This window comes from Lepidochelys kempii, chromosome 17, assembly GCF_965140265.1.
Source record: "Lepidochelys kempii isolate rLepKem1 chromosome 17, rLepKem1.hap2, whole genome shotgun sequence".
In the NCBI taxonomy this organism is placed as follows: domain Eukaryota; kingdom Metazoa; phylum Chordata; order Testudines; family Cheloniidae; genus Lepidochelys; species Lepidochelys kempii.
Window position 1 is genome coordinate 23,771,466 of NC_133272.1, and position 21,739 is coordinate 23,793,204.

General features: G+C 45.9%; 1 long non-coding RNA gene across 1 annotated transcript in view; it reads right to left on the reverse strand.

Annotated features, from left to right (window-relative positions):
• Window positions 1-218: 218 nt before the first annotated feature.
• Window positions 219-21,739, reverse strand: part of LOC140899756 (uncharacterized) — a 32,297-nt gene continuing 10,776 nt past the window's right edge. The window contains exons 3-4 of the long non-coding RNA XR_012155440.1: window positions 13,721-13,789; window positions 219-1,687 (exon numbers count right to left, since the gene is read on the reverse strand). This is a non-coding gene — a long non-coding RNA (uncharacterized lncRNA). The remainder of the gene's footprint in view (window positions 1,688-13,720; window positions 13,790-21,739) is intronic.

Sequence of the window (21,739 nt, forward strand, 5' to 3'; positions counted from 1 at the left end):
GCCCTATAGTGATCCCAAAACATTACTAGGTTTGGCTAACCTAAGAAGGGCATAGATTGTAAGCTAAAGACAGCAGGGACTATCTTTTTGTTCTGTGTTTTTACAGCGCCTTAGAAATCAGCCTGTTGTGGAGTGGAAACAGAATAAGTTTGGTTGATGCAGACCAGGAAGCAAGTTTGTATCAAGTGCCTGCTCCCTATCCACACCAGTGGTGTGACACAGGTTTAACCAGGATGGATGTGTGCCAAATTTAATGCTATAGGTAATCCATCCTCTTCATACTCGTCTGGTCTAATTCACATGTTGTCCTTTTTAACTTGGGTGATGGGAACAGAGGTGGAGTTTAATTTTTTTTTTTTTTTAATATGCTTGGCTGTTTTTGTAATAAAGACAAAAATCCATGTCTCTCCTAGAGCTAACACACCAATGAAACATGCCAGATCTTCTTTTGTTGTCAGATGAGGAGCTTCCTTACTCCACCTGAAGTTAAAGTTACAAGTTTGACAGAGTTCTCTCTCTCTGAGCAAACCCTCTTTAAGAAACAAACCTCAGAATAGTGCAATTTCTCCATCTTCTTTGTCTGATAAAGAAAACTTTATGATTAAATGGGAAAAGGAACTGTCACACCTTCTCCAATCAGAGGCACTGATCTCCAGGGCTGAAATCCCAGGGCTCCTGAAGTTAATGTACTTTTCATCAACTTCAACAGGACAAGGATTTCTCCTTAAGTCTTTTATACAGTTTATTTCGTTTTAACACATTCATTAAGGCTTAACATAAGATAATGACACCAGGTACTAGTACTAGTGAAAATAAGTAAGATGCAAGTTACATCTCTGACAGATATTAGAGTCACTTCATTCAATAGGACACCCTGCTTCACAAACTCTGTTATCTCAGCACTGATCACTTCTTCTGTGTTACGCTGGGGCGGAAAAGATAATTGTCTTTTTAGTACCAAGTACTTTGGAGTCTTGTATCTTGGGTATTTGAACTCTGAGGAACATAACAGATAATCAGATGCTCGTTCAGTTTTTGGGCCAGCTGCTCAATCAGTTATTTGAAGGAGAGGGTAAAATCTCCACTCTCCTTTGTTGTCCGAATGGGTTCAACAGGCCTGGAACCTTGCATCTCTGTACAAGACAAGGAAGGCACACTCTGATAAGGGATACAAACTCACAGCATGCACTGTGCTTCTGCAGATTCCTTTAGCAAAAAGGTGAAGATAGTGAAATTTAATCCTCTACTCTCCTTTCTGCTTATTTTATTTCCATTTTTCTCCACTTCCTCCTGTCTCTCTCGTTATGTCTCTTCCTCTTCTCTAAATTCTGTGTTAGATTTAACAAATATGAAGTTCTGATCTAATTAAACAGATAAAAACCTTCTGCTGTATTTCACGTCTGACTTAGCAATGCAGGCCAGAACCCTGTGCAGTGTATTTGTAATGGGACTGACTTTGGGATCTGTGGATTGGATCATTTTATAACATTAAAAATATATTTAAAAATTAACCACCCTCCAGCCAGCTCCTACCATTCACTCTCCTCACCCAGGAAACAGCCACGCCCAGGATCACGCTTCAATGCTTTGCTCTTTCTGTATTCAGGGGCTCCTGAGATTACAGGCTAGAGCAGTGGTTTTAACACTGCGATACACAAGCTCTTGTCAGGGGTACGCAAGAAAAATCCTGTAATGCCAGACAACACATTTTATTTAGTAAGACTTGGAAATCTAACCACAGGTATATTATGACCCCATCTCAGATGGGGGTACATGGTAGACTACATTATTTGGAAAGGGGTACGTAGCTTAAAAAGTTTGAAAACCACTGGGCTAGAGCAAGAAGAGGGTCGTGCTGGGTAGCATTTCGGGGGCAGGCAGGTGGGGAGGAAACTTTCAACCCTTAAGCAGGGAGCAAAGTTGGCATCCCTATAACTTACACCTTCTGTTTTTAAACGGAAGATGAGGAACTGGAGAAAGAGGATGAAGGGGGGAAAAACAGGGAACTGAGAGGGTGAGAAAACTGCTCATCCTCTCAGTTCCCTGTTTTTTGTTTTACTGGTGCCAACAGTCAACCTAGAGGAGAGGGAAAGAGTGATGGAAGAAGCAGCCTAAGGACACCAGCAAGGTAACCAGACCCCTAACAGCAAAGGGTAGGGGACAGAGGTCATTTGCATGCTGGCACATGTCTGTCTTTGGAAGCTAGTGCCTCTGGGTCCTTGTGTTCGGGTTGTGCTGCATTCTGGATAACATGGTGCTCCCCTCAGCAGCTGCCTGCCGATTTCCCTTCATATTCCTCAAGTCACCCTTGTAACATGCACAGTCCCATGTAAGTTGGGAGCCTCTGTCTCTCTGGGCAGTGAGACTGCCCTCTATTGTCAATGGGACAACAATAATCCTCCCAAGGGGAGACTAGGACAAGTACCAATTCTTCAGACAAAGGAGCAGATTAAATTCAACTCAGCGCACAACCCCTCAGCATTTATTCACTCATCCCCAATGACTGCAGGAAATCTCAGGAGTGCTTGCTCCCAATTCCAAACACCAGGTCCCTGTGCTCCCAAACACACCCTGCACTCTGTCCCCATAGCCACGCAATCAGAGATCCTCCCTCCCATAACACTCAACCCTACAACTTGCTGACCAGCCCTCCTCTCTCTTCTACAGCAGAGAGTCATCAACATAACTCCTTCTCTGGAGCTCACCCTGACATCCAGCTGGTCACAAGGTTACCTGCATCGTCCATCGAGATTTATGGAATATATCAACCAATCCAGTTCGAATTCCCACCTGCTTCCTCCCAGTGACCCAGTGCACACCATCTGCCTCCATGCATTCTCACCCCAACGCTGGACACTGCGAACATCAGTTCAAATTAGTCACCAATGTCCAGGTGCTGACCAAGACTGAAGATGCCACAAATGGCTGGGCTGACTTCACCTGTAGGACTGGAGCTTGCTGGAGTGAAGCTGTCACAGCGAGCAACTGCTGCTCAGGAACTCTGCTTCCACCTTGCCCTAAGGAACCGCCGGGGCTCGCACTCGACAGAGCCTCTGTTGGGACGTGCAATTTGGGCACTGCCAGGGCACAGGGAAACACCGGGCTTTCCACTAGACCCAATCCAGAATTTCTGCCTCCAACTCCTATGATTCTCCTATCAGAGCAAAGCAGTCAGAACTGCTGCATTACCACTTCCCTTGTCAGAGGGAATCCATCCAGAAGAAAAGCATCTCCAATGGCAGAGGGAAAGTTTCTCTCTGGCTAGGCTCTTCAATGACCGCCATTGCAACCATGATGCATAACAAAAGGTGCAAAACCCCCAGAAAACAGGGACTTCACAGCTTAACAGATACTTCTGCTTTCAGGGCCAACGGACTTTCCCTTCCCATGGGTGGCAACACGCTGTTTTAGGCCTTGTCTACACTCCATACATTGCAGGTCCACGTGAGTTATTTTGCCTTACAGTGCCTGGCCTCCACACAATGTTTTTGTCGGGAACCATCTGGTATTTTAACCCCACTTTGGAAGTGGGTTCACTGAGCTGTGGGATGAGTTTACCCGCAGCAGAGTAGATGTGGATGCATCCCCATCCTGAACCCACTTGCCAAGTCCTCTTACTGCTATCCCTTGCTGCTTAGCTGGCTACTGGAGGTATCCTGTCTGTTTACCTCTGTGCCCTGTACTGCTCTGGAGCTATCCTGACCAAATGTCACCTCCCCATCCCACTGAAATGCTGGCAGGCAGACTGGTTCTAACTTTTGAGACTCCAGCTTTTGTGGAGTTCACACATCCCTGTCATCCTCTTGACTACTGAGCAGTCCAGTCTCGTTCTTCACCCTAGTACCATACTGAGATCCAGGACTTCACGCCCCTCTTCCCAGAAGGCAGTGATCAGGCATATCTGAATGGCAGTCACTTAGCTCAGGGGTACAAGCTGCTATCGTAACAAATGCAGGCTAGGTGGCATGTCCAGGACAGCCTCTAGTACCATGGTAAGGCAAAGGCACTCTGGCTGGAGTACAGACCTGGTAAATACTACAGAAAGTCTGGGAGAGCCAGAACATCCTGCTCGTACTGTGAGGAGCTGGACTGTGTGTTTGTGGGCTCCCTGATTGATCCTCCAGGCTAGGATCTTGTCATCTCTTGATCCCTGGGGCAGAGACAATCGCAGAGATCCAGAACCCTCCAATCACAGCCAGAGAATCAACCTGAACCACATGCAGAGACCCAAACTGTGGCAGGGACCAAGTCCAGTAAATATGAAATTACATGTTACATCAGAACTGAATGGGGAAAGGGGTAAGCAACTTAGTTCTGGGCACCATGAGAGCACTACCATATTGGTCTACCTTCTCTCTGCCTCCTGGGCTTTTAATCATAGAATATCAGAGTTGGAAGGGACCTCAGGAGGTCATCTAGTCCAACCCCCTGCTCAAAGCAGGACCAATCCCCAATTAAATCATCCCAGCCAGGGCTTTGTCAAGCCACTGCCTCATACCCCTGCTACCCAAACTGACAGCCATGCCAGACACTGTAAATTCTATTCCTTTATTTCTATAAATATGCAAACATAAAAACACCACTTAAGCCTGCTGTATACTGCCGAACTCCCCCTACTGAGGCACTTGCTAGTCTTCACCCACCCGATTGACCCCACCATCCCCATGCAAAATGGCAGTACTGTATAGACTAACCTGAAGAAAGGCACTTTTATTGCTGCAGAATATACAGAAAAGTATAAAAATCATGTTTCTGGCTCCTAGTTTCATGAATGTCCTCAACTTAGCACAACCATGAGTTGTTATGCGTTAAATCACTCAAATCATGCTACAGCCATTTCCCAAAAGAAAACTATTTTAAGGAACTTAAAGGAATTCAACCCTCTGAATTACTGCAGAATTCTATTAATTTGGCAGTGCACTTTCTGCTGATCTGCGAGTTAAAAAGGAGAACTTTCTGCACAAGCGGTGCTCTAATTCAGCAGAGAGCTGGGCAGCGCTGAGCGCTGTGGTTCCCCTTACACTCCTGCACCAGCTCTGCACCAAAAAGCAGCAGGGCACAACTTGCCCATTGGCGCAATGCCTTTTTGAACAGAAGGAACACACCTCAGGGTAATAGCCTCCATAGTAATGGCAGCCTACAGAGGTGCCCGTAAAATTACTAGCCTGCATCTACTGCACCCTCTTTAGGTAGCTGCCAGTCATGCTGACAAATGCCAAAAAACACACTCACTCTTACAAGTGACACCTAGATTTGAGGTCTGAGCAAAATGCATCCCCCACTCTATGCCCCTGAGCAGCTATATTGTTTTGTAGTGGCCTCCCAACCTGGCCCCATCCATTAGCAAGGCCCTTCCCCTTGATCTCAAATAGGTTGTGCAAAACGAAGCACAGGGTGGATAAAAATCAATTGGGGGGGGGAGATAGATTTTTTTTTTTTAATTTAAATTGAATTTTTTTTATTTTGCTCTTTAAGTTATAATACATTTTTCTTTCTAAAGATAAGCTATTTTGAGAAAAAAAACAAACAAAATAAAGTCTAATTTAAATAAAAAAATCCTTTGTTTAAAAAAAAAAATCACATAGCTGTAAATGTGAAACATTTTGATAAGACAAGTTTGTGTCCAAAACACTTATAGGTGCTTTAATAAAAATACTTTTACATGCTGTTTTGTGTTTTAATTAAATGCCAGTTACCATCTTAATGCAGCTTGACCCAAGTCATGAGCAAAAAGTTAATTATCTAGTAAATAAGCAATATCATTCACCACTTTCTAACATGCTAAAAATGTATGATTAATAAGGATCTGAAAATATTAAGCTACATAATTGCTTAAACAAACATATATCATTATAGTGTACCCCCAGACACCAAAAAGATGTACCAAATCTAGCATAAAGGCCTTATTTAGTTGTAAATCAACATGCTTTAATGGTTACATGATCAACCAATGAGAACAAACCTCTCTTTAGAAAATAACTGAAGTCCAAATGAAAAAACTGATTAAAATTTGTGATTAACTGATTTCAATCAACCCAGCCTGACACAGCAAGCATCTATCCTAAGACAAAGATGCTCGTCATCAGCCTCAGTCCCAGGATCCTCCATCTACCTTTCAGCCTTCCAAATGCACATTCCACATTCATTCTACACCTACTCAGGGAATGGTTAAACAGTTCCTTTCTCCCTCCAAGCGTCCAGTAAAAGGCTTCATAAGCCAGGGCAGCAGAGGGTAAGCTAAATGACTGATGGATGGTGATACCAACAATGTCCATCAATACCACTGGTGCAGAAGTTCCATTTGTCATTGCAAAAAACCAGTCCAGGCTTTATAAAGATCCTAGTATCATGAACCTTTCCAGACCATCCTGCATAAATAAGGCTACGATTTAGTCATGGGTATTTTTAATAAAAGTCATGGACAGGTCATGGGCAATAAACAAAAATTCACGGCCTGTGACCCGACCATGATTTATACCGCTGACTAAATTTTGCAGGGGAGGGAGGGACGCACTGCTGGGGGGCACCTCTGGGACCAGCAGCACCAGGTACCGGGGGCCGCTGAGCAGCAGCTGCTCTGGCCATTCCGGGATCAGCTGCTCAGGCAGTCCCTGGCACCAGCCACAGCGGCCGCTGCTCAGGTGCTCCCCGGGGCCAGTTGCCTCAGCAGCTGACTGCAGAGCCACTCCAGCAGTGGCCAGTGGGGCTGACCCCAGGGCCGCATAAGCAGAAGTCCCGGAAAGTCATGGAATTTTCCGCAACCTCTGTGACAGACACGGAGCCCTACCCATAAAAATTGGTAAACTTTCCATGGTGATCAACCAGGCCTTGCAGCACCATGGAGAAATATCCTTTCCTATTGAACTCCAAGGCCTGGGGCAAAAAATAGGCAGGTGGCCCCAATTTGGGAACTGTATCTGTGCAGACCTGTTAATAACCACCTGTGCAGTGCCCAGTCTTGTGACCTGGGGGTCAGAGTTTAGGACAGAAGGGACCACTAGATCATCTAGTCTGACCCTCTAGGCGAACACCCCCACCTGTCACCCGCACAGTGAACCCAACCACCAAAATAAGAGCAGAGTATTACCACTCACAGGAGACTGAACTGTTATTATGTGCCACAGGCAAAGCATAGACAGGACTGAGGCATACCATCACTGGAGCCTCCCCTAATGGCAGGGAAACGATTGAGTGAAATATACCCAGAGAATCCTGCCAAGTGACCCACACCAACAAGCAGCAGACGAAGGTAAAAAAATCCCTAAGGTCACTGTCAATCTGACCTGGGAAAATTCCTTTCCAACCCCACATAAGGTGATCAGTTAGATCCTGAGCCTATAATCAAGCCCAGGCAGCAGAGCCTTCTTGATAGTAGCACACATTTCCATGACAAAAGCTCCACCAGTTGATCTACCAACATCAAACTGGTTAGTTACTGATCAGTAACAATCATGGGTGATAAGCTTCCAGATGGCAATAGTCACATGCTTCTCCACGCTGTGGGCAGCTCTCATATAGGTGTTCTGCTGCGGTAGTTCCAGGAAGAGCTCTGCACAGATCACTGGGAAAGTGGCTTTTGACATCTTGATATTCTGCCACCACGGCTGGTCATCCCAGTCTGCAGCACTGTCCTTTCCTACCAGCCAGTGCCAGTGGACTAAGTCCAAAAGTGGCGCTCCATGGAGTCAAACTGCTGCAAGAAAAGACTGAGATAGTTCCACTTGATTTCAGCATCCACCTTCTCAGATGCCCTTATCACTCTGGTTCTAAATTTGTGCAATGATTTCAGACATGCTTGCAGCAGCCTGTTTATATTCATCACTATGAGGATTGCAGCAATCGCAAATATTTCCTCCATGCTGCCTGACAATGCTTTGAAAATGGCACTGGCTTGCAAACCCCAGACGGAGGATGGAATGAAAGAAGAAGAATCATGGAAATTATTTAACCTCAAGTCCCAGAATTCCATTGTCTTCTGGTAGGTGTCCCACAATGCGCAGCACAAAAGTGCACGTAACAGAACACACACAGCACAACAGCCGAGCAATGCACCATGGGCTGTCTGACCAGAACGCTGAGCACTTGTTTCAAAACATCACAGTGCTGTCTGGCTGCAACGATACCAGACTAAAGTATCTCAGTTGTGGGATACGGTAGTGTGCTGCTCTCACAACACTTGTTGCAGTTCACTAAATGTGGATACACAACCCCCCCCCCCGCCATGTTTCCAGAGTAGACGTGCCCTTATTCTATAGAGCTAATCCCTGCAGATGAAAAAGCACAGAGCGTCCCAGTAAGGTTAGACAACTCAGCATGCCTTCACCTTCAGCTAAGAAGCTGCTCTTGCCCACCCCTACAGCTAACTGACTGAGCTTGAGAGGGTTAAGTTCTTGTCTACATGGTGTGTTAAGCTCCACCTGAGGGTTGTAAATTCTAGTCCACACCAGCAACTCTCACACAGGAACTGGCCCTTGGGGACCCTGCTGGTGCACACTAGAAGTTCGCTAGTGCACATTAACGTAACCCCAGAACTACACTAAAGCACACTAAGGAATTTATAGTGCATGTCAGCAAGGTCCACATAGGCCACTTAGTGCGTGACAGTCACTGGTGCACAGTAATGCAGTGCAGACAAGCTCTAACACTCAATCTGCTGCCTTTTCTCCATTTGTCAGTAATGCAGTAACTTTTAAATGCTACATCAGATCAATTCCAAAGTTTCAAGAAATGTTCTAGGCACCAATGGACAGAATGCTAGTGATTTTGGTGAAAGTCGGCAAATCGGAAGGGAGGCACAGGAGACCCATGGAGCTTCCAGCATTTCATCAGGAGAGCCAACAGCTTCATCTGGGTTTTTAAGTATCTATAGAACAAAGATCCAGTTGATAGCAGCCGTTTTCCAGCATAACAACACCCCCAGCTCAGCTCTGCCCATAGTCCCAATACGGTTTAAAATGGGGGGGGGCACAGCTTACAGAGACACTGGCATGTCTGCTCAGCGGGGAAAGGGAGCAGGAGCGGCGGCAATGAGGGACCACAGAGTCCCTGGCACGGGGAGAGGACAATGGGGCAATGGTATGGACCTAGGGGTGACAGTGGACGAGAAGCTGGATATGAGTCAGCAGTGTGCCCTTGTTGCCAAGAAGGCCAATGGCATTTTGGGATGTAGAAGTAGGGGCATAGCAAGCAGATCGAGGGACGTGATCGTTCCCCTCTATTCGACATTGGTGAGGCCTCATCTGGAGTACTGTGTCCAGTTTTGGGCCCCACACTTCAAGAAGGATGTGGATAAATTGGAGAGAGTCCAGCGAAGGGCAACAAAAATGATTAGGGGACTGGAACACATGACTTATGAGGAGAGGCTGAGGGAGCTGGGATTGTTTAGCCTGCAGAAGAGAAGAATGAGGGGGGATTTGATAGCTGCTTTCAACTACCTGAAAGGGGGTTCCAAAGAGGATGGCTCTAGACTGTTCTCAATGGTAGCAGATGACAGAACGAGGAGTAATGGTCTCAAGTTGCAGTGGGGGAGGTTTAGATTGGATATTAGGAAAAACTTTTTCACTAAGAGGGTGGTGAAACACTGGAATGCGTTACCTAGGGAGGTGGTAGAATCTCCTTCCTTAGAGGTTTTTAAGGTCAGGCTTGACAAAGCCCTGGCTGGGATGATTTAACTGGGAATTGGTCCTGCTTCGAGCAGGGGGTTGGACTAGATGACCTTCTGGGGTCCCTTCCAACCCTGATATTCTATGATTCTATGTATAGAGGGAGGAGGGCATGGGAAACATAGAATCCTTTGCATTCACAGAGCCCGTGGCAAGCAGAGGAAAAAAGCACTCTGGTATAGGAGATAGGGAAATGGGGGGGCACAGAGATGCTGATGGAAGGTGGGCTTGCAGGGAGTCCCTGAAATATAGAGGAATGGAGGGCACTTGTGGGGAGAATGAAAAGATGCAGGGAGCCCCCTGGTGAGCGCAGGGAGCTTGCCAAAGAAGTCTATGACACCCTAGTTTGAATAATGATCGTATCCCAGTTATTTAAGAGCTCTAGATAGCGAATACCTTCTCTGCACAACCCTCCCCTAGAGCACAGGGACTTCAGCGCTAGTGGCAGAGAAGCATACAGCACTTCCACTTCCTTTTTCCCCTGACAAGGGAGTGGGGAACGAGAGAAAGAAAAAGACCCTCTAGAAGCACAGTGCTGAGACACTGGTGAACGACGCCTCTGGGAAAGGCACCGCTTACTGAGCTTCCACATCTCTGCTTGCAGACAGGTGTCCCCAGGCTGAGGGTACATCTACACTGCAAAAAAACGCAGCAGCAAGTCTCAGAGCCCAGGTCAATTGACTCAGGCTCGCGCTATGGGGCTAAAAATAGTAATGTAGACATTTCCGCTGGGGCTGGAGCCTGGGATCCAAGACTCTTGCTGGGTTTCAGAGCCTAGGTGCTAGCCAACGTGGGTATGTCTACACTGCTATTTTTAGCCCCACAGCATACATCAGTTTACCCAGGCTCTGGGAATTGCTGCTGCTGGGTTTTGTTTTGTTTTTTGCAGTGCAGACATACCCTAAGAGAAACCTAGATTTGCAAGGGAGGATCTGCTTGTATAAGCAGAGGATTTGAAAAGCCTCAGCAGGGCAGACTCAACCCTTCCTCCTTCTCTGTTATGGACCACAAATCCCATGTAGTTTCCTTGGTACTGGTAAGATGAGACTTTAAAAACCACAGTCCCACCCACTCTGCATGAACATAAATCCCCACACCACTGGGTGCAAGAGAAAGATTTGCCCACGAGTCCTTGGTCGAATTGTCTCTTCCTGGCATGAGCGTGCAGAGATGTCGTGCATTGGCAGTTATTCTCCAACTCACAAGTGGCTGACTTTGTCTGGGAGTGGATGTGTCATTACACAAAGTAAAACTATTTCCCCATGATTATTTCCTCCCCCTCCCCCACGTTTCCTCACACGTTCTTGTCAACTGCTGGAAATGGCCCACCTTGACACCGGGAAAAAGTTATTAAAACAACAATAAGGCTTTTAAAAGCATTTTTAGAAAACCTCTGCCAAACTTTCCATCACTCGCAGTTAGAGAGCAGAGTGGTGCTGAAAAGGTCCAGCACTTTTAAAAGATAATGATAGCAAAAGCATTAAGTCACTGAATCATTTTTGCTTAAACTGTCCAAACACAAAACAAAAGTAAGACTAACAAAGCCCCAAACCCTTGGCCAGACAACAGGCCTGAAAATTTTCAGCTCAAAAAGAGAAAGATTAACAACTGAACAAGAGCTTTAAAATGGAATGCTTAGGGTACTTTAACTGCAGCTGTCACTAAGTACTCTGATAACAATGAGTGAGTAATAGGTATACATCAGTTTTGCTAGACTGACCAAGACAATTTCATCTTAGAATGCAGAAATGTACGCGCTCAAAAGGGAATAATGATTCTACTTCTGACTGAGCCAATTGCTCTCTACTATCTCCCAACTCACTTAACACCAGAGAACTGTGTGATTTGGAGCTTCTGATCAATTGTTTCACTCAGAGCTTGGATGCTTTTGGGGTAAAAAGGCTTAGAAGAGATTCTCAGACCCATCTTCATACCCAAAAAAAGTCATTAAGATGTAGTTAAGGTTGATGAGTATTCCATCATTTAAAGAAGATGCACAAGGAAACTATCAGAGTTTTTAAAAAAAAATCCAAAGTTTGGAAATTACTTAAGGGTGTATAGATCATAGTAAGAGATAATTACTTACCTTGTAACTCTGGTAGGGTTCTCACCGCATAGCATAGGACTGGCACAATTCCCCTACTTTGGAAGTTTGTTTTGTTTTAACACAGAGGACAGCAGGAGCAGGGTAGAGTGTAAGCCAGGCCTGCAGTAGTGATCCGTGCCACACCTGATGAAAACACACACTGCCCTCCAAACATCCCAAACAGTTCCTCAGTCCCATGGGAGGAGACGTTCCCAGCAAGAAGAGTTAATTCTAGAGAATCAGAACCGTGTTTTGGGAGAAAACTGAACAACAAGGTACCCAGGAACAAGCACCTTAGAAAAAGGACATCTCTAAGGGAGTGGCGAGTAACTTGACACCTTCAAAAATATAAATATACAGGTAAATAACTTTCTCACCTCTACAGATATGACCCCCTGCAGAGCAAGAAGCTTAAGGAATGTCCCCGAAGAAAAAGGAGAGAAAAGCTGCAATGCCTATGACAACGATACGAGCAGGGAGGAATTGGTTTGGTTCTGCTTTTTCTATATCACATTAACGCCATTATCTCCCTTAAGAGGAGCCAGGTACCACTTTCAAGTCCAACACCAGACAAAACATTCAAGTCTGTAGAAAAAGATAATGAACAGCAAGAAAATCCCATGTAAAAGACAGTGCCCTGACAGTCAAATCCCAAAATAAAGCATAGCTTTTGCGGGCAATGGGAGAGATTTTCCAACCCTACCTGGAAACAATCTCAGGAGCAGAGTACAAAGCGGGATTCCCTGCTTGAGACTGAATTCAAAGAATAACTATTGGAAAGACATGGGGAGGGGATCATTCATCTGCTTTGCAAATGTCTAAGATGGAAACAGCTCCAAGGCATGCCGTGGTGCAATCTTGTCTCCAGTCAAGGCACCCTTCATCTGGCTTTTAGTTTCAAGCCAGCCAGGTAACATGGTCCTCTCAATAACAGCATGAGCCAGCAAACTAGTGTCAGATGAAAAAGAGCAGAGTGGACTTTCCTGGGGACTTAGTCCTCTCCAAACAGGGCTCCAAGAACCGTTGGACTCTGGGCGTATAGAGAAGAGCCTCCCTGGAATGGGCATGCAGTTGTGGGAAGAACATAGGCAGGACAATAGGCTCCAACATTGCCTGGGAAAGTAACCTCACATGAACCCACACTAACATCATGTTCTTGTAAAACCTGGTATAAGGCAGGTCAGTGTCTTGGGCCTGAAGCTCATGCTGTGAGGTAAAAATCACTGGCATCAGGACAGTAACCTTCCATATAGGAAATGTAAGCTCTCTGAAACCAAACAGTTCAGATGGAAAGTACACATTTCCCTCCTCGTTTCGGGTATCAAACATTAGTATTATACAGCCCAGCTGGGGCCAAGCAGTAGTACAAGAAAGGCTATAACAAGTAACAAGCAATCTAAGTAGCCCCGGACAGGCATCAAAATGCATTACTATTTATAAATCACTCATCTGATCCTCCTAAGAGAAATCCTATCCCTTTAGACTCTCCTGCAGAGGACTGGGAGGGGTGGGGAATGTTTCTCTAGATACATGTTATTTATTAACTCAGTAGAAGCCAAATCCAATCTTGCAAAAGATAACATACTTCAGCTATCAATGGACAGTCATGATAGCTCTCCCCCATATGGGGGAAAAGTGATTATTAGTTTAGCTCCTGGAGACGTTAAGTTGGAAAGCATAGGAAATAGGAAAGTCTGTCAACATACTGAAGGCTAGATTGTGCATTTGCTCCTAGCCCCTAATATGAAGCAGTGCATAGCAGTGCTGTTCCAGGAATCTCTGAGAAAGAACTGTAAAGGAATAGGTGACGTCAGAGGGGAACAAATGAAAAACCTGCATAGATTTGTTTCTTGTTTGGTAATAGGGTGGGCTTCTTTCTGAAGCAAGTGTCAGGGGTCATAGGTATCTTTATTTATTAGGTTCATCTATTAGTGGAAAAGTAATAATATATAAAACAAATATTAAGCACTACCTTTTGAGACTTTGATTCTTCTGTGGTTGTAGATGTCTCTAAGCTTATTCTACGGAGGCTGACATTTTCCTGCAAAGAGAAATAAAAATCTCATAGTGAAAAACTATGCATTGAAATCCAGAGAAGCACTTTCAAAAAACACAATACCCATCCCTTTGACTTAGTGCATGGCTACACTTGCAAGTTAGAGCACATTAAAGCAGTCCCGGGTGCCCTAACTCATGACACATCCACACTGGCAAGGCACGTAGAGCACCCGGACTCCGCAGCTGGAGCGCTCCTGGTAATCCACCTCGAGGAGAAGCAGAATGCTTGCTACACCCCCGCTGGAGCACCATGGTGCCAGTGTGGATGCCCTGGTCTATTAATGCACTCTGATTGGTCTCCAGAAGTGTCCCACAATGCCTGTTCTAGCCACTCTGGTCATCACTTTGAACTCTACTGCCCTGCCCTCAGGTGACCAGCCATCAGACCCACCCTTTAAATTCTCTGGGAATTTTGAAAATCTCTTTCCTGTTTGCTCAGCAAGGCATGGAGTGCTCTCAGTGAATCTTTCCAGGTGACCATGGCTCCACGCACCAGGCGATCCCCAGTATGGAGCAATAGCGAGGTGCGGGACCTCATCAGTGTTGGGGGCGGGGGAGGAAGCTGTCCAGTCCCAGCTGCGCTCCAGCCAAAGGAATTATGATACCTTTGGGCAGTTTTCAAGGGACATGATGGAAAGGGGCCATGACAGGGATGCACTGCAGTGCAGGATTAAAGTGAAGGAGCTGTGGAATGCCTACCTCAAAGCCCGAGAGGCAAACAGCCGCTCCAGTGCTGCCCCCGTGACCTGCCGTTTTTACAAAGAGCTGGATGTAATGCTTGGGGGTGACCCAACCTCCACTCCGAGGACCGCCATGGACACTTCAGAGCCCAGTTCAACAAGGCAGGAGGAGGAGGAGGAAAATGGGAGCAAGGGTGCTGAGGAGGAGGAAGACAGCCCAGCATCCCTAGATGCACGCAGCCAGGAGCTGTTCTCAAGCCAGGAGGAAGGTAGCCAGCTGCCGCGGCCGATGCTTGGGGAAGAACAAACACCAGAGGAGGTGCCCAGTAAGTGGCTTTTATTTTGGGAAAGAAGTTGTTCGGTGCGGGGTCTTGGGGGTGAGGAGCACAGCATTCCAGACAGGAAGGCTGAGTATGATAACAGGACGTACGCAAATCTGTGATTGAACCATTCTACACCCACCCCCTTGCCCTTTCTGTTTCCCAAGGAGTTGTGTTTCTTTTCAATAAATGCATTTTTTGGCTTTGAAAACATTCTTTATTATTGCATTAAGTAAAAGATACCTTAGTCCAGGAAAGCAACAGGCACTGCAAGTCACTGTAGCAAACACAGATTCCTACTAACAGTGGAATCACTGCACTTCACTCCTGTGCAGGGCACCAAACATTACTGGTGGCTTTCAGCCTCAAATTGCTCCCTCAAGGCATCCCTAATCCTTGCAACCCTGCACTGGGCCCCTCTAACAGCCCTGCTCTCTGATTGATCAAATTCAGCCTCCAGGTGTTGAACCATGAAGTTCCATGCCTGAGTGAATCTTTCACCCTTCCCTTCAAATATGTTATGGAGGGTACAGCACGTGGATATAACCGTGGGGATGTTGTCATCGGCCAGGTCCAGCTTCCCATACAGATGGTGCCAGTGGCCCTTTAAAAGGCCAAAAGCACACTCCAGTCATTCTGCACCGACTCAGCCTGTTGTTGAACCGCTCCTTCCTGCTGGGTTTCATGAGCCAGGGCATTAAAGGGTAAGCGGGGTCTCCAAGGATCACAATGGGCATTTCTATTTCCCCTACAGTGATCATCTGGTCTAGGAAGAAAGACCTGGCTTGCAGCTTCCTGAACAAGCCTGTGTTCCAAAAGATGCGTGCATCATGCACTTTTCCGGACCAGCCTGCGTTCATGTCAATGAAACAGTGATCCACAAGCACCTGGAGAACCAAAGAGAAATACCCCTTCTGATTAACGTACTCGGAGGCTAGATGGGCTGGTGCCAGAATTGGAATATGCGTCCCATCCATCACCCCTCCACAGTTAGAGAATTTGTGCAAAGCCAGACACAATGTCATGCACGTTACCCAGAGTCATGGTTCTTCTGAGCAGGATGCAATTAATGGCCCTGGAAACTTCCATCAACACGATTCCAACAGTCGACTTTCCCACTCCAAACTGGTTAGCGACCAATCGGTAGCTGTCTGGAGTTGCCAGCTTCAAAACTGCAATAGCCACCCGCTTCTCCACAGGCAGGGAAGCTCTCAATCTTGTATCCTTGCGCCACAGCGTGGGGGTGAGCTCAGCACACAGTCCCATGAAAGTGGATTTTCTCATCTGAAAGTTCTTCAGCCACTGCTTGTCATCCCAGACTTGCATGACGATGTGATCCCACCACTCAATGCTTGTTTCCCGAGCTCAAAAGTGGTGTTCCACTGCGGTGAGCATGACCATGAATGCCACAAGCAATCTCGTGTCGTATGCATTATGCGAGTCGACATCATTGTCTGGCTCCTCACTGTCAGTTTGTAGCTTAAGGAGTAACTCGACTGCCATTTGTGACATGCTAGCGAGACCCATCAGCATATTCCTCAGCACTTCAGGATCCATTCCCACAGACTGAAAGGGAAGACAGCGCACGCAGTACAAAAAGCACTGAAAGATGGCGCCAAATGTGGACAGAAGAACAGGGATTGCTGGGATGCGAAGTGATGCATCATGGGACGTTAGGACAGGACCCAGAATGCCCTGCACCCCTTTCCCCCCTTCCCACAAGCCACAGCACCAGAATGGGAAGAGGTGCTCTGTGGGATAGCTGCCCATAATGCACCACTCTCAATACCGCTGCAAGTACTGCAAATGTGGCCACTCCAGTGCATTTGCAGCTGACAGTGTAAACACACTGCAGCGCTTTCCCTACTGAGTTCTCCGACGGCAGCTTTAACTCACAGCACTCTACATCTGCAAGTGTAGCCATGCCCTTAGCTTCCCTCAATAACTACAAGCAGGGAAGGGAGAGAAGATTTTTGAAGATTTTTTTGTAATTATTTGTTACTTTTTAATTACCCGAGAGACACTCAGATACTACCAAGGTGAGCATCACATATGATTAGATAGAACAAAGATTTCATTTCCACTTGGTGCTGTAATTTTTTCCAGTTAAAAGTAATTGTGTGTTAACTTTCATGCAAGGAAGTGTCCATGAATTTCTAATGGAGACAAACTGCACACTCCCCTGAGAAATGGTGCCTCTGAGCTCTGGCATCTTTTTTCTGTATCTTCAGCCCAGTACTTGCAAGTGCTTTAGAGGATAGGATTAAAATTCAAAATGATCTGGACAAACTGGAGAAATGGTCTGAAGTAAATAGGATGAAATTCAATAAGGACAAATGCAAAGTACTCCACTTAGGAAGGAACAATCAGTTGCACATTTATAAAATGGGAAATGACTGTCTAGGAACGAGTACTGTGGAAAGAGATATGGGGGTCATAGTGGATCACAAGCTAAATATGAGTCAACAGTGTAACGCTGTTGCAAAAAAAGCAAACATCATTCTGGGATGTATTAGCAGGAGTATTGTAAGCAAGACACGAGAAGTAATTCTTCCACTCTACTCTGCGCTGATGAGGCCTCAACTGGAGTATTTGGTGCCACATTTCTGGAAAGATGTGGACAAACTGGAGAAAGTCCAGAGAAGAGCAACAAAAATGATTAAAGGTCTAGAAAACATGACCTATGAGGGAAGATTGAAAAAATTGGGTTTGTTTAGTCTGGAGAAGAGAAGACAGAGAGGACATGATAATTTTCAAGGACATAAAAGGTTGTTACAAGAAGGAGGGAAAAAAATTATTCTTATTAACCTCTGATCAGGGGGCTGGTGCACATGACTTACGAGGAGAGGCTGAGGGAACTGGGCTTGTTTAGTCTGCAGAAGAGAAAAGTCAGAGGTATTTGATAGCAGCCTTCAATAACTTGAAGGGGGTTCCAAAGAGGGTGGAGCTCGGCTGTTCTCAGCAGTGGCAGATGACAAAACAAGGAGCAATGGTCTCAAGTTGCAGTGGGGGAGGTCTAGGTTGGATATTAGGAAACATCATTTCACTAGGAGGGTAGGGAAGCAGTGGATGGGTTACCTGGAGAGGTGGTGGAATCTCCATCCTTAGAGGTTTTTAAGGCCCGGCTTGACAAAGCCCTGGCTGGGATGATTTAGTTGGTGCTGGTCCTGCTTTGAGCAGAGGGTTGGACTAGATGATCTCCCGAGGTCTCTTCCAACCCTGATATTCTATGGTTCTAAGAAGCAATGGGCTAAAACTGCAGCAAGAGCGGTTTAGGTTGGAAATTAGAAAAAACCTCCTAATTGTCAGAGCGGTTAAGCACTGGAATAAATTGCCTAGGGAGGCTGTGGGATCGCCATCATTGGGGCTTTTTAAGAGCAGGTTGGACAAACACCTGTCAGGGATGGTCTAGATCAGTGCTACTCACAGTGGTGGTCTGTGGAACGTTATCAGCTGCCAGTCTGCGCGCACATTGGAAAAAAAAAATTGCCGGTCCCCCACATCAGATAGCTTGAGAAGCACTGGTCTAGAAAATACTTAGTCCTGCCTTGAGTGCAGGGGACTGGACTAGATGACCTCTTGAATTCCCTTCCAGTTCTATGATTCTACTCCACTCCCCTGTAGGGCATGGGAATATAAAGTTGAGGTCAGGATGGTCTTGCCTTAAGGGGGAGAGACCAGAGACACACTCAGGAAGAAGCTGTCCCAAGAAGAGAGACTCATTGTGCTCATAATAATGGAGACAGTGTTATAACCTACATGATCACTCCGTGCATGGGATACACACACAATGGGTCTGGATGCTAGCCCAGTGAATCACAAACCATTTTGTTGGAAGTCCCTGAACGCAGCCATACCAATCCACCCTCCACAAAAGCCGGGGATAAGGAGACATTCTCTGAAGAGCCCCACAGGTAGTAACCTTCACCCGGGCACTACCACCTGCTGCAGCTGTGATGCAACAGCACAGAATGCTGTCCTGGGGAGAGAGACAGCCAACAAGAGGGCAGCTTGAGTTGGGGAGGGGGCTCGGGATCCACCCGAAGGGGCAGTTGGGGAAAAACAGCTGTTAGAAAAGGAGAAGAATCTCAATGCTGAGCTAGCAGATGAACGGGAGCCTGGGCAGGAGGTGAGGTGATGAGAGAACAGGACAATAAAAGCAGGAGATTGGGAAGGGAGAAAGAGGAAAATAGGAATGGTTTCAGGTCAGAAGAAGCAGGTACTACTGGCGAAAGGCAGCAGAGGGAAATAAAATCTACAGACTTACCAGAGACAGAGTCAGGGGGAAAAACTGAAAGGAAATATCATTGGTGAAAAAGGGAATTGAACAGAAAGCTGTGTTAGATGAAAACAGATCCTGAAAACAGTAAATGAAAAGCCCACCCACAAAGGACCTAAAGTGAGTGAGCAGAGAAAATGACTGTTCAAACACCTGTTGAAGGAATACAGTTCAAAGGTGCCTAATGGACAAGTGAGGGCCCACAAGGCAAAGAAACCCCACTTGTGGATAAACTCGGTAGAAAGAGGTACAGCCACAGGAACATCGAATCCAAGGAGCACTTCAAGCCAAAGAGAGGAAAAGAACAGGACAGCAAGCGTGGAGCTGGACTGAGAGTCAAGGAGAGGAAGAGTTTCTTCTCTGAAGTGACAGTCTATTGTAATCTCTTGTTCTTGTTAACAACAATGCATTTGGTACTAACTGCACAGCATGTCCAATCACACAAAAGGTTAACGAGTTGGTAACCTATAGTTTAATATCATAAGTAGTAAGCCTTTGGTAATGTTCTATATTATCTATGCTCCTGATACAAGTTTGGGGTCTTGCCTTAGAAAGTTATAAAAATTTCAAGTTATCCCTTTTGTTGTGGTTTGCCTCTCCTCACAGTTAACATAGCCTAGCCAAGCTGGGTCACCACACACACATTTATTAGTTCTACAAAATGCACCTGGGGGGAAACAAAACGAGGGGAGTGTTTTGGGGGACAGAGGCAACAATGTAAGTTGGAGTCCTTTTGACCTCAGAAGCAACATTCTGAGGTCTGAACACCATCCCGACAGACTCCTGTCTGGTACCGGCTGGAGTTGCTGCTCCTAACATATTGCTCAAATTCCGCCCTGAGAGATGGGCCAGAGACTTCAGCTTGATGGAGGGTTTCACTACACATGCTAACAAAAAGACCTCCTCCCAGCTAGGGTACAAAGCTGCAGGAAAACATGAGATTTGGAAGATGTGGCTAAACACCACCAGCAACGGGGTGACACAGCTCTGGAAACTTACTTGCCCACCCTGCCCTCCTCAGAACATTAAATAAATTTTCATTTTTATCAGTGAAAGTTACAGTGCCCATTACTGCAAACTAACACTGATTTACAAACCCCTTTAATTAGATGTATCGAACTAGTGCCTGAACAAGTTAGTTTTCAGATAGCTCCCTAACTTTATACAAACCTCCTTACTCTCTCCCATGAATGCCCTGAAAGCTATCTGAACAATGAGAAGACTAGTAATTAAGCAGACTTCAAATCAGAATGACCAAAAAGCACCCTTACCACTTAGGGCTTCACATGCCTCGATATAAACCAAGCAAATACATTATAAGGTAATAAACTAGGAAGCCACACCAACTCAAAACACCCAACAGCCATTCATGAACACCTGAAGTATCAGATAAACTGGCAAAAAAGGTGTCTTCAAAACAAATCCCCAGCCTCGGATGTTAGCCACAAGCTACTCCAAACCATCCCCCCATGTAGGGGAGTTTGTGGCCAGGCATCCCCAGCAGCCATATACTTCTAGTCAAGAGGGAGAATGACCTCAGATACTTAGTCAATTAAACAGATGGACTCAGGCCAATGATGGCATAGGGAATCCACTAACACCTTGACAAACCCATGAGGTCAACAGATGTCACTGCCAGAATCATCTACTGCAGCAGGTTGGTACAGCAAGTGCACATCATGGACCTCCCCAGAGAGGCAGTAGCAAGTGGCTTCCAAGAGGGGCTTGCACACAAGAGATGGTAACCAGCCAGTACACTTAAAGAAACTTCCCAATAGAGGTAGGAAGAGGAGGGACGTTTTACCCATTGTATTACTTTGGGAAGGAAGGAGGTAAGGGAAGAGACAAATATGTCCCTGCTATAAGATTCTTCAAACACCACAGGAGTATGTAAAGAGAGAGCAACAGTGCCAAAGTCAACCAGGCCTTTACAGCAACTGTGCAATGGCCAACATGCTGCTTTCCTTAAACTGGGCTGACTACATTAGATTGATCAAACCTGTCATTGTCAAAGAACAGCATCCCAAGGGGTCTGAAAGGCTGCCAATCAATATAAATGACAGTCACCTGCACCGGTTCAGATCATCATTTCAATTTAGAAATCCTACACAACTGAAATGAAAGAGAAGTTACCTTATTAGCATGACAAACTCTACAGATGGTTTCAGAGTGGTTGCCATGTTAGTCTGTATCAGCAAAAACAATGAGGAGTACTTGTGGCACCTTAGAGACTAACAAATTTATTTGGCCATAAGCTTTCATGGGCTAAAACCCACTTCATCAGATGCATGGAGTGGAAAATACAGTAGGCAGGTATAAATACACAGCATATGAAAAGATGGGAGTTGCCTTACCAAGTGGGGGGTCAGTTCTAATGAGACAATTCAATTAAAGTGGAAGAGGGCAATTATCAACAGGAGGAAAAATCACTTCTGTAGTGGTAATCAGGGTGGCCCATTTCAAACAGTTGACAAGAAGGTGTGAGTAATAGTAGAGGGTTCCTACTGACCCCACACTTGGTAAGAAAACTCCCATCTTTTCATATGCTGTTTATTTAGACCTGCCTACTGTGTTTTCCACTCCATGCATCTGATGAAGTAGGTTTTAGCTCACGAAAGTTTATGCCCAAATACATCTGTTAGTCTCTAAGGTCC